The sequence below is a fragment of the Palaemon carinicauda genome, chromosome 40, assembly GCF_036898095.1.
Source record: "Palaemon carinicauda isolate YSFRI2023 chromosome 40, ASM3689809v2, whole genome shotgun sequence".
Lineage (NCBI taxonomy): Eukaryota > Metazoa > Arthropoda > Malacostraca > Decapoda > Palaemonidae > Palaemon > Palaemon carinicauda.
The window spans coordinates 63370011-63382627 of record NC_090764.1 but is presented as its reverse complement, the minus strand read 5'-3'; the positions used below and the strand labels follow the sequence as shown (position 1 = coordinate 63382627).

The 12617-nt window shown below is 46.0% G+C and overlaps 1 protein-coding gene and 1 pseudogene across 4 annotated transcripts in view; both read left to right on the top strand.

Moving 5' to 3' along the window:
* Positions 1-12617, top strand: part of Sys1 (Sys1 golgi trafficking protein) — a 162992-nt gene that overhangs the window by 47158 nt on the left and 103217 nt on the right. The window lies entirely within an intron of this gene.
* LOC137632084 (5S ribosomal RNA) lies at positions 5419-5537 on the top strand (annotated as a pseudogene).

The window sequence follows — 12617 nt, the reverse complement described above, 5'->3', positions numbered from 1 at the left end:
CTTCCTCCTCGCCTATTTTGGACTGCCATTAATTTTTGTCTTTTAACCTACTTTTTTTAATATTCATGTATACACATATAGAAATGTTGTGAGTTTCCTTTTCAGTGTTTGTGCTGTGCGTGTGATACTTATACGACAGGTTCTCAGACAGTTGTGCAAGAATGGGGAACCTTCCCTTCCGACCTCTCCCCCTTTGTCCCTCGGTCTTCCTGTCGGCAGATATCCTACCATTGACTTGGCTGCCACCGCAGGGGAATCGTCGTCGTTGGGACCCTCCTCGTTCAACTGTTGCCTTCACCTTTCCCTCTTCCTATGGGGAACATATTGATTAATGAGGGAAGGGAGTGTGGCTTATCAGAGATTGACTACAGTCTTTCTCTTCTCAAGGCTGTTCACCTTTCATGGGCCTCTGACAGTGTACTAACGGGGGGAGCACCTTTCCCATTCGCAGGTTAGGTTGCACTTCCGATTGTTTTTTTTTTAGTTATTTAAGTGAACTTAAAATTGTTTGAAATTTTAACTTTTCAGCTTCTTCTCTGTGGGGAACACTTCCCATCGGAGGATCAGGGGTTCTTCCTATTAGTGAATGCTTTTAGCTTATTTAAATACAGTGGAACCTCTACATACGAATTTAATCCGTTCCAGAACCAACTTCGGATGTAGAAAATGTTCGGATGTCGAAACGAATTTTCCCATAAGAATTCATTGAAATAGGATTAATCCGTGGTTGAGCCCAAAAACCTATGATAACTTCTTAATAAACTACTACACATAATTTTCCCATGAGAATAATGAACACTAAATTAGATAATAGACATGTAAATAAGAAGAATTAGCAAAAAATGATAAATAAGAGACGGGTTTTTAGCGTCACTTTACCTTAGAAACTCCAGCGCAGGTGTTGTTCGTCTTCGCTACGCAGAGAGGAGAGAGGAGACGGACGGACGGCGAGGAGGTAGAGAGGTTAACTACGATAAACGTAACACTACCGTAACTTATTCTAACTTACACTAAGTGAACTTTAACATAACTTAGCTTATTTTTTTAAATTTTTATATTTTATATTTTTTTTTTACATTTTCTTTTTTTCTTTTTGATGATTACGTAATTTTAATCACTATCACTTACATTTAAAATTGACTGAATTTCTTTTGCTTCACTCTTTTCCGTTTTCTGTGTTTCACTTTCTTCCGCTTCACTCTTTGCCGTTTTCTTCGGTTCACTTACATCCTCTTCATCGCAAGTTCGCTTCGCAGTTTTTTTAAAGAAAGCATCGATAGATAATTGCTTGGTACGGCTTTTCAGAATGTTTCGAAAGTGAGTTAGGCAAACATCATCGAATTGAGAAACTACACGACAAACCTGCAATTTCTTTGGATGGTATTTGTCGATGAAGTCGACCACGTCTTGATATTTTCCTAACACCTCTTTTATTTGCGCTGAACCTAACACATGTTCTACCTCCTCGCTCTCTTCCTCGTCATCACTCATGTGCTCCGACATAGCATGGAGTTCCTTGAGCTCATCCGTCGTCAGTTCGTCGTGATGTTCGGCGACGAGTTCCGTAACGTCATCTGCGTTGACCTCCAGACCCATGGACTTGCCAAGGGAGACGATTTCCTCTACGGCTTCCGCTGCACCGACCACGGGATCAGGTTCGGGGTCAAAACCCTCGAAATCTCGGGGAGAAACTGCATCAGGCCACAGCTTCTTCCAGGCATAATTGAGGGTCCGTCGAGTTAATCCCACCCAAGCCTGATCTATGATCTTCAAGCAGTGCACGATGTTGAAGTGGCCCCTCCAAAATTCACGCAAAGTTAAGTTGGTGCTTTGCGTGACATTAAAGCACTGCTTAAAGAAGTGCTTGGTGTACAGCTTCTTAAAATTAGAGATGACTTGCTGGTCCATGGGCTGGAGGATAGAGTTGGTATTCGGTGGAAGATACAGCACCTTTATGAACTTGAATTCATCGAAGATATCATCTTCAATTCCGGGGGGATGAGCGGGTGCATTGTCAAGGCATAGCAGGCACTTTAAAGGCAATTTCTGTTCATGAAGATACTTCTTCACAGAAGGGCCGAAAACTTGGTTTACCCATTGCACAAAGAATTGCCTAGTGACCCAGGCCTTCGAGTTGGATCGCCAGAAAACATGAAGCTGATCCTTATCGACGTTGTGTGCTTCAAAGGCCCTAGGGTTCTCTGAATGGTAAACAAGTAAGGGCTTGACTTTAAAGTCCCCGCTAGCGTTGGCACATAGGGCAAGAGTCAACCGATCCTTCATTGGCTTATGCCCAGGCAATTTCTTCTCTTCGGCAGTGATATAGGTTCGACTCGGCATCTTCTTCCAAAACAGCCCGGTTTCATCACAATTAAACACCTGCTGCTCTACGTAGCCTTCTTCCTTCACGATCTTTTCAAAGTTCTTGACAAAGTCAGCTGCAGCCTTTGTGTCCACACTAGCAGCCTCTCCGTGGCGAACAACTGAATGAATCCCGGACTATTTCTTAAATTTCTCAAACCAGCCACGAGATGCCTTGAAATCATCTGAGGAAGGCTCGGTTGAACTCTCCCCAGCATCACCCCCAGAGCTCTCCTCCTTCAAGTCCGTAAAGATGGCGTGCGCCTTCTCGCAGATAACGGTCTCGGTGATGGTGTCGCCAACGATCTCTCTATCCTTAATCCACACTAGTAGAAGTCGTTCCATCTCTTCTATGATAGGGGTACGGCGTTTGGAAATTATAGTGATCCCCTTAGAAGGTTTCACTGCTTTAATAGCTTCCTTCTGTTTAAGGATTGTCGAGATTGTCGACATATTACGGCCATACTGTTTAGCAAGTTCACTCACGCGGATGCCACGCTCATGTTTTTCAATAATTTCCAGCTTAATTTCTATAGAAACCATTTCCTTCTTCCTTTTCTCACCACTACCACTACCACTGGCAAAACTAAGCCTTTTAGGACCCATACTTTACGTAAATTACCATTAAAGGATGCACGTAAAAAATCACGATTACTGTAAAACAGAGTTAATATCAGAATGCACAGAGCACAACCGCAAGAAGCCGACGAGAACAGAGGACTGACCCAAGCCGCGCTAATTGAGCGGCCCTCCGAGGTCGATGTGCTGCCTTCTATCGGCGGAAATAAAAAACGCTTCAGGCGCTATGAGCACCGACTACGCGTACGAGTATTGTTTACTTCGGGTGTCTAAAAAAACATTCGGGTGTAGAGTCGGAACGTGTTCAAATTGTACTTCGCGTGTCGAAAAATTCGGATACAACCGGTACGACGAAAATTGCTTACTTCGTGTGTCGAAATATAATTTGGGTGTAGAGTAAAAAATTTGCTCGAATTTTACTTCGGATGTTGGAAAATTCGGATGTAGATACGTTCGGATGTAGAGGTTCCACTGTAATTGTAATTCTTGTTTTATTACAGTTACTCTGCGCTCTCCTTCTCTTTTTAATGTTGACCGGGGAAGGGAGGGCGCAGTACTTATTTTATGTTGTTCCCTCGGTGGTCTCCCTTCCCGTCGTGGACTAGGTGTTCCTCTCGAGGGAATTTTCTGTTACATAACTTATTTTATTTTTCCTTAGCAAGCGATGCAGTTTTCTTTGTTCGACTAGAAGTGCCGATGAAGCAAAGCTGTTCTGTTCATGCCTGGGGAATCTGCTGTCACTGCCGTCCCTCAGAGGACGTCATCATGGGTGTCATCCCTCTTAGAAGTACGCCGTGGCAACACCTGATCAACACTTCATCTTCGAGGAACTAGCTCTGGCTACGCTTCCTCAGGTAGCGCTCTTGGCAGATCATCTTAGAGCGCTACCAGGAGGTTCGCCTCAAGGGGTTGGACTACTTTCCCTTCCGAGGGCAAGTTTTCCTCCCCAGGTGTGGGGTTGTTTCTCCCTTCCGAGGAGGAACTTCCCTTCATCTTCATCACTTCATCGTCTCCAACTGCTGTTGCTGTTTATGCCTAGACTACGCTCCCCGTTGCCGAGTCGTTAGGCAAGTCTCTCCTGCGTAGTGATTACCCCTCTCGTTCGCGAGAGGGGCCACTCATAGAGATTCCTCTTCGGAGGATTGCTATTGCTGAAGGTCAGCTTTCTGACCTCCTGACGAAGCTGCAGCTAGTCCTCGGACTTCGGTTCTGGACTCTTCTATGGATCATTGGCAATCTCCATCGGTGGATGTTTGCCCTTCCAAAGGGCACATCCCAGTTCCTGATCTTCCTACTAGCTGACCTGCTGTTCCTGTCCCCGGTACAGCCTCCTGAGGCCCTACCTAAGTGTGCAGCTGGGTGCCAACGCTCTTCAGCTCACCAGTGCCCTGCAGTGCACCGGCGCCCACCAACGTCTCATCTGTTCCATCACGCTTTACAGAGTGTCCACGGGGCGCGCCAGCCTGTTCCATCACGCTTTACAGAGTGTCCATGGGGCGCGCCATCATCTGGTCGTCCTCGGCGCAACCTCGCCACTAAGAGCAACAATTGCCAGCTTGCCAGCGCTCACCATCCAACCTACGATCACCGGCACAACAGAGCTCACCGAAACTTCAGCGCGCGTCCGTGCAACTTTGGTCTCCTGCTCGCCAAATGCTGCCCTACGCGCCAGTGCTGTCGTGCGCGCCAGCGCTGTCCTGCGCGCCAGCGCTGTCCTGCGCGCCAGCGCTGTCCTGCGCGCCAGCGCTGTCCTGCGCGCCAGCGCTCTCCTGCACACCAATGTTCACCTGTGCACCAGCGTCCTCCTACACGTCAGCGCTGTCCTGTGCGCCAGCACTCTTCCCGCATGCACTCTATCGCTGTCCTACACTCCATCAGTCCCCTGCGCGCCAGCACTGTCCCGCTCTGGTGCACGCCAACACACACCCACCTGCGCGCCAACACACACTCACTTGCGCGCCAACACACTCGCGCACGTGCTAACACTCTTGCGCGCACCAACACTCTTGCGCGCACCAACACTCTTGCGCGCGCGCCAGCCCTCTCTCGCGCGCCACTCCTCTCTCACGCGAGCACGTACTCTCTCCCGCGCGCGCACACCAGCACTCTTCCCGCGCACCCGCGCTAGTTCTATCCTAAGCGCGAGATTTAGCCCACTATCGCACCCTCCCGGTCTGCACGCCCACGATCCTGAGCACTCGCGCAACCGCCCTCACTCCTGTGCATTCTAGGGAGACTGCACAATGCCTTACTGCTCGCCAACACTCTCTGGCGCACTTGCGCTCTCAGATCCAGTGCATGTGCTCCTGCTGCATTCTTGGAAGACTGCACAATGCCTTACTGTGCGCCAACGCTCTCCGGCGCACTTGCGCTCTCAAATCCAGCGCTCGCCAATGCGCCAGCTCTTGCCTATGCATTCACCAAAAACTGCGCTTCAGCAGAAACTGAACACCACCATCATCCTGTGCGCCAACGCTGGTCAATGGCCATACCACTTTGAAAACACCGCTTCTCGTTCGATCAGCGAAATTAATCAACACTGGGTCTGGTCAGTACTTGTATGGGTGATCGCATGGGAACACCAAATGCTGTTGGCATTCCAGTACTCTCCTGCGCACTTGCGCTAAAGGAAAAAAAATGAAAACTTGTTGACAGGTCACCATTGTCCCATTCCCCTCCCCACAAACACATTACAGCATGCTCGATGGGAAAAAAGGGAAGACACTTCACAGAAGGGTTCAAGATCCCGAAGATTCCATCTTCCAAGGCAAATCAACTGTATCTACCATCGGTCGAAACTCCTCACAGGGAACTATTGGTCCCTTTCTCTTCAGGAGTTTTTTCCTGACAGTACCACTGTCAGCAAACACGATCTGAACGTTGCAAACAGCCTATCATTAGCACGATTGCCAATTTCTAGCTCATCCTCCACTAATGAGAAATCATCAGCCGACTGATCGCTAGATCACCGTTTGCTGATCACCAGCTCGCCGATTACCAGATTGCCAATTGCTAGCTTGCCGATCGCCGATTGCTAGCGTGCCGATCGCTGATTGCTAGTCAATAACCAGTCATCAGCTTGCTGATCACTAGATCGCCAGTAAGCAGCTCGTCTTTCTTTAGTCATCAACCTCAGCTCGCTGATCTCTGACCAGCCAATCATCAGGTTGCCGATCTCTAACTCACAGATCGCCAGTCCGCGATTGAGCGCTGATCATTAATGACTCACCGATCACCAACTGACGATCATTAAACCATTCTGCTGTCTCTTAGGGCTCTCCAAGCCGATCTCACCAACTCATTAATTGCCAACCTTCCTTGGCTGACTGACCAGACAGCCTTCATCTGCCTGTCAGTTACCATCTTCGGCTCACAGATCGCCGATTCACCAATCATCGGCAGATAGCCAACAAAGTTTGACTTGTGAAGTTAACCAACAATTGGCCTGTTTGCGTCGTCCCTAAACCGGAATCTTCTGGTATATTGCTTGCCAGTACCGGGTGTCCAGGCGATCTAACAAGATGCCCTTCAACATCCATGGGACAGGACAGAAGTCTACTCGTTCCCCTCCTTCTGCATAGTTAGGAGGCTTCTAAATAAAGTCAGGGCATTGCAAGATCCCTCAATGACCTTAGTACAGTAGTTCAGTTGTGGCAACATGCAGATTGATTCCTGGACCTTCTGCATGTGTTCACAGAGGCTTCAAGAGAGCTCCTTCCATTTACTGGTCTACTCAGATAACCACATGGAAACCCTCCATCAAATGATTTCATCGCTTCGTCTTCACGTCTGGAGGTTATCCAGCAACCCCTTGGAAAGAAAGGCTTTTGAGAAGGGGGACAAAAGAATGGTACGATACCTCCGAGGAAACATCGGCTGTAGTAAACCTGGCAAAATGGACTGTCCTTTGTGGTTGATATCATTGATAGGGTTCCACTCCTTCAGTGCCACTATACCAACAATAGCGGAGCTCTTGTTGTTCCTCAGAGAGATAAACTTTATCTGGTATCGTCAATGAAAGGCTATTACTTAGCTTTAAGCCTTGTTTTAAACTGAACAGAGTTAGCATTCCCTCCTCAACTGAACATTCTGTCTTTGTACGGAATTCTTAGTGCACCTGCCCTCTTTCAGGAATCGGACCACCTCCTGGGAACGTAGTGGAATACTGCACTGTTTTCACTGAAAAGAGCACTGTCTTCGTCAAGCGTCAGATTGTGACTTGGCCTAGACTGTCTTTCTCCTAGCTTTGTCCTTTGCCATTGCCAAGAATGTCAACGAGCTACATGGTCTGTTCAAAGACATCGTTCATTCACTGGGATGGGGGAAATTGATATTCTGTTTCGTTCTGGAGCCATAGCCAACTCTCAGAATCCGGCTGAAGCAGGTCCTTCAATCAGGCCCTTCCACATTGAGAGCCTCCGTTCTGTAACAGATGACCCAGACCAACTGTTACTCTGCCCTGTGAGGGCAAGGAGGAAAAGCTTGAAAAGAACCTCTAAAGCCTGCCATCAGATCAGTAGGCTCTTGGTGAGCACGGGGAGAACCAGAGGAATATTACAGAGAACTCTCCATCTTCTGAGATTAGTCAGGAAATTCAGAGAGCTATGCATCCAGGTTCCTCATCTCCAGTCGTCGTCTCCATGCTGATGAAGCCACGAGTATCAACACATTCCTGGCATTAAATAGAATTTCTCTTTGATGCAGGTGTTACAAGCGGACGTGTGGAAACAGGAAACAGTGGCCACTGCCCACTACCTGCAAGACATAACCCACTGGAAGGTGGATACATTTACTTTAGGTCCTGTGGTGGCTGCATAAAATGTGGTTAGTAACACCGCAGCTCCCTTGCAAGACAAGTAACAGTTGGTTGAAGGCAGAGTCTAGGATGAATGCATGAGTGACTGGCCAATATCATCCTCCCTGTGCTTGGGATTCAGCATCTGAGGAACTCTGCAAGTTAACCTCCTCAGACTGCAGGTGGGTACCATGCCCTTTGTGTATCCTAATATATGTTGATATATTTGTTATGTCTCCGTTCTCCAAGCGAGGTGGAGTCAGGCAATGTCTAGGTTAAGTAAGGAACTTGGCTTCAATATTACGCTTACCTGGGCAAGTCACATTGCCAAATTCTACACTAGCACCAATTTCACAAGCCGTCATCCTCTAAGGATCATGAGGTGTCAGGGTGTCCTCTAAACTGCTTGTTGGAAACAGAGTGTCACCCAGGACAGTCTCCAGCCAGCTGATTTTAGGACTTCCAGCCACCATTGGGCGAGTCTCTTATGTAAAGAGTGGAAGGTTTGTATAAAGTGCCAGAACAAATGACAAATTTGGAATAGTTTATAATTTTCTTATCCATACAAACCTGTAGCTCTTTACACATCCTGATCCCGCCATCACCTTTCCCCAGAAATCCTGCCGCAGTTGTAAAGTGACAGTAGATTACTAGTGGTGGTGTGAGTAGGGTGTTTAGTCTACCCCTGCTACCCCCCTTTGCTAGCTAGTGGAGGGTAGTTACACCTCGCAAAAGCTTTAACGGGTGGTTTCAGCTATCGCCGAAATAATACTCCTAAGTAAAGAGCTACAGGTTTTTATTGTTGGAAAAAATACAAATTATTCCAAATTTGTCATGTTTATGCCTCTTAACTAATGTCCAACCAAAGAAACAATCAGTCCCTTGGTAGTAAGTTACAGTAAATCAATTGATGAATGAAAATATTGCAATTAGAACAAAACTTAGAAACCTTAGATGAAAGATTTAGAAATTTGATTACTAGTCCCACAATGTTAGGAAATACAATAAACAAAATCATTGAAATAGCCATAGAAATTATTGTATTGGAAACTATATTTTTTCCGTAACTGGGATACTAATCACGCTATTTATTAGGGGTATTACTTTCGGCGTAGCTGAAATGACGAGCCATCATAGTTTAGCGAGGGTTAACTACCCACACAGCTAGTTAGCGGGGGGGAGTGGGGGGGGGGGGAGGAGAGGGTAGTGTGCTACCGCTCCCCCTCACCCACCTGTGATTTAGCTCACTTTTGCTTTTGGCTCGAATGGTGAACAGACGTTGCTGCTCTTCATCCTTCGCCTTTATTTGGACAGCCATTAATCTGTTTTTGCTTCTTTTTCTAGTGTGTTTGTGAGTTGACTTCTGCAACCATGCGCACCTGCCCTGGACTCACCGGCCAGCCCTGTTGAACATTTATGTCGGCGGTGGAGACAGATCCCCACACCCTTTGTCCTACCTGCAGAGGTCAACGGTGTGATAGTGATAATAAGTGTAATGAGTGTAGGGAGTGATCTTCCTCCCAATGGGAGAGGTTTGGGTGACGGCGGAAGAAGAAGTCTAAGCGGGAAATTTCTCCTTCAAAGATTCCTTCGAAGGGAGGAAAACCCAAGGCCTCTTATTCCGTCTCCCGACCCTCCTCCAAAGCTCCTACTCGTTCGGTCTCTGATGGTGTTGCTTCCCCTAGCGAAGCGGCCCCACTTCTCCCACCAGGTGAGGCCTTGTCACTAACTCCTTTATTACAGGTTTGGTTGTCCTTGGGGCTCTGGGGTCCGCCCACCAAGGACTCATTGCTGCAGATCATCCGCAAGGGTGCTACTGTTCAGCAGTCATCTTCGCTGTCAGAAGTAGATCCTGTGGCCCTTGTGGTGTCAGAGGTGTCACCTATGATCTCATCCGACTCCTCTGCCCCTCCAGACTCTCCAGCGGTTGCTGCCGACTTAGTTTCCCCCATTCCTGAACACCCTTCGAGGGGGAAACTATTCAACGTCTGTCTCTCATGCGAGTGTTTCTCTCCCTTCGGAGGATTGCTGCGGCGTACGGTCAGCTTGCTGATCCAACGGCCCCTAGAAGGCGCCTTCGTCGGAAAGTTCGCCCTCCACTTCGCCTTAGAGGTCTCCCTTCACCATCGGTGAAAGGGCGCCTTTTCGGCTCTTCTGCTTTGTCGTCGCAGCCTTCACCTGCAGAGGAGCCTCCGCTGCAGTCATCTGGCCCTCTACCTCTTACTGTCACTGGACCTGCTACTAGTCCTCCGACTTCGGTCCTGGACCTCTCTGGAGATCGTTCGCGATCTCCATCGGTGGATGCTTGCCCTTCCAAAGGGCACATCCCAGTTCCTGACCTACCACCCATCAGACCTGCTGACCTTCCATTACTGTTCCTGTTCCCGGTAAAGTCTCTCGAGGTCGTACCGAAGTGCACAGCTGCGCGCCATCGCTCTGCAGCTTGCCAACCTCCTACAGGACATCAAGGCCCACCAGCAGCTTGTCAACACCAGTTTGCTCGTCAGCACTCTACAACGCTTTGGCTCGACCCTTCACCTGATCGCCCTCATAGACGGCAGCTGCAACATGCGCCTACGCGCCAGCACTCTCCTGCGCGTCCTGCGCCCACGGTCTCCTATGTGCCAGCGCTCTCCTGCGCGTTTGCGGTCTCCCACGCGCCAGCGCTCTCCTGCATGCCCTGCGCCTACGCGCCCATGATCTCCTACGCCCCAGCGCTCTCCTGTTCACCACCGCTCTCCCACGCACCAGCACTCACCTACGTGCCAGCGCTCTCCTGAACGTCCATGCTCTCCTGCGCGTCAGCGCTCTCCTGCGCATCAAATATCACCTGTGCTCTAGGGAGACTCGCCCGCACGTCAGCGAGCTCCTGCGTGGCAGCGCTCTCCTACGCACCATCATTCTCCTGCACGCATGCGCCATGGCGTATGCTTTGCTACTTTCCATTTCTAGCTTGGATCTTTGAAGTCAGGAATTCAAGAGAGTAGCAGAGCTGATATTATGGGAATAGGCTTTCATGATCAACCACTAATAATTTCAGAAATTGTCTGTGTATTGTGAACTAGTGAATGTATTATTGCATGTCTTGCAAGTCTGCTATAAGAACCATTAATATTTCAAAGTTTCTCTCACACAGCCTGCATTGACATATTTTCTGATATGCCGACACATATTTTTTCCACAGAACTATCTTGCCTTTTAGTTTTAGTACTTCTTTTCTAAATTTAGTAGATATTTTATTAACCCTTTCACTGAGGAGAACGACTTTACTCCACACTGCGTAAGAAATTTTAAGCGTAGCGCCTTTTGTTGATGGTTTATCTGGCTTCTACATGTTGCCATCTGTTGCCGATTTTATGAACTACCCACTCTCTGAAGCTCTCGTCTTTCTTCTCCCATTTACTCTATGATTTTGGTAATTTTTTGTTATTTTTACGTTGTGTCAACATGAAATTATGATATATATGCATGTTTTCTCAATATAAATCAATATTATTCATAGAGTTATCTTAATATCATGCTTTCCAAAGTTCGTTTAGCGTAAGTAAGTTTGTTTACATTAGAGCTCAACAGTTTCCATGACAACTACAGAAATAAAAATGTATTTCATAGTATTGGATGTTCAAAATGTGACAGATAATGGTGTTTTCAGAAATCAACATAGAAATTAACTCAATTAAATAAATAATAGTCAAATAACAAACACATTCACAAGAAAAGAAGTTTCGTGTTTTAAATCCGAAGCTTTGTTTACATTCCTCAGCTGACGTTCAGTCTGTTAGTTGCCTATCGGTCCCTTTATTTTTTAACAGCATAATTTAGTGATACAAGTTGTTAATAAAGATATAATTTGTTTATAAATGCTTGTTTCACAGTACCCTGTATCATGAATTTCATATATAATTGTATATTATGGTATTATTATACTCTTAGCAAAACATACGATATTGCTCTACTTTTATCAGTCAGCTGACTTTGTCCTTTTAATTTTTCCCTTTAACTCTGGGTTGAAGAATCATTTTTAGTTCTTTTCTTTTATATGTGTGATATGGCCTCTACTTCTCGTCAAGTATCTTTAAAAGAAACAGTATTTACATATAAAGGGAAACTTTATAAAAAAAAGTGACAGAAATAGACAAGCTCTGTGTTTATGTGGAATACAATAAGTATATGAGGGAAGTTGATAATTTTGATCAGCTATGCTCAACATATGCTTACAAAAGAAAGTCAGAAATGGTACCAACCAATTTGGCATTTTATCATTGAAGCCGCATTAGTAGACTCAAACATATGTTACAACATTGAGAATCCCACTGCTAAGTTGGATAGAAAAGAAAAAAAAAATCAGGGAAAAATTAACACTACGTTAGAAGGGTATAAGCGGAGCAAAACTGAAAGAAAGGGTACATTTTCCAATGCAATGGAATCTAAACTAACTGAAAGGCATTTTCCAGATCAATATGTTGACAAAAACCCCAAACCCCAATGTATTATATGCGCTATCTTGCCAAAGAGTTTCTTGATGAAAGGTAAAGGCGAATGTAAAAGAAAGTAAACAACTTATTTTTGTGATCAAATTGTTGAAAAGCCCCTCTTTGTATCATTCCATGTTTTGAGACATATAATTCCCATAAAGTGTACAAAAAGTATTACTAATGTGGAGAATAAATGTATGAGTTAATGATAAATTGGGTGAAGGATTATTAGTGGAATTGATAAAATCATCTTTGGAAAGGAATTTTTGTGATTTTTCTTAATTTTTACCTATTTATTGAAGAATTTAAGGCATAAAGAGATAAACTCAGGTGAAAATATTGTTAAATCCTAAAAACAGAAAGGTTATCGAACACAAAAAAGTAGTTTCATTAAATTTTGAGCATTT